The following is a 1,240-nucleotide window of genomic DNA, read 5'->3' as shown; positions in this document are numbered from 1 at the left end:
TTTTTTAAGAAAAACCTAAGTTAATTCTGTTTATCTTTCACCTACACTACATTTTGGCTCTATTCTGAAAGTCTCAGCTTGTTTCTAAACTTATTAGTCACTGATTGAGATAAAACTTGTTGCTTAGACGTTATTGCTATATGGACTCAGCAGTTTGGGTTGGGGTGGGCAGCCACATCCACGGGATATCTTGGCTGGTAGAATCTGTTGTCTTTTCTTTTTTCAGCTGTTTTTCACTGTAATGTATGAAGTTCTGCTTCTTCCATTTCTTGCTCTAGATATTTTCTTGTTGCTACAAATAGGTAGCAGCTAGACCAAAGAAACCTAAAGTGAAATCTTGTGGTTCTTGTCTCTGTCAGTTTCATCAGGAAATCACTTATAATCTGAGATTTGTGCCAAGGAATTCCTCATATTAAGAATGTAAATATGAGCATCTGAGATAATAAAATAATTTTTGTGTATTTCGGAAGAAATACTATGGTAAGGCAAAATGTGAAATGCTGAAATATTCTATGGCATGCCACAGCTCCCAAACACAACAAGCTGGTTGTCAGTGCTGTTGTGTGTAGTTATTGAAGATTTGAATTAAGAAAATAATCCATGCGAAGCATCAAAGTCTCTTTTCTTAGTAATAAAAAGATTTCTATTTGAAATGAGCATTTAAAAAAAAAAAAAAAGTCATTTTTCTCATGAAACAGTTCCATGAGCCACTGTAAGTAGGAATCTGCACATTCAAAAGATGACTTCTGCTAAGAAGTAGAAGCTGTCTGTTTTTTAAGTGAGGAGGTTCATGCAGGTACCAATTTACGCTGTGTTCTTTGTAATTGCAACATAAGCTGGCAGAAAATGGAATAAGTCATTCAGGACAAGCTTCAAAACTCTTCTGCAAGAATCAAAATCTCTTTGGAGAAAACTTATCCTCAGCAACAGGAGAACATTCATTTCCACATGCTGTTTTTGGGAGGGGAAGCATAAGTTTGAGAAATAACATGCTTAAATCTGTGAATGAATCTAAAATTTAAAAAAATGCATATGCAAATATTTGCGCTGGAAAAAGATGCCGAACTAACTCTCTCTGTCCCCTCACATTTTCTACAGCTTCACAGGAAGCAGTTTTATGGAAACATGGAATTATTGATCAATATCCAGCCCACAGTGCAGTTGACTTTAAAAGACTAAGAATGCAATACTAGCACTTGTGAAATGCTTGGATGTTCTCTCCCCATCTTTCACCCTCCAA

The sequence above is a fragment of the Meleagris gallopavo genome, chromosome 8, assembly GCF_000146605.3.
Source record: "Meleagris gallopavo isolate NT-WF06-2002-E0010 breed Aviagen turkey brand Nicholas breeding stock chromosome 8, Turkey_5.1, whole genome shotgun sequence".
In the NCBI taxonomy this organism is placed as follows: domain Eukaryota; kingdom Metazoa; phylum Chordata; class Aves; order Galliformes; family Phasianidae; genus Meleagris; species Meleagris gallopavo.
Note: the sequence above shows the minus strand (reverse complement) of the source record.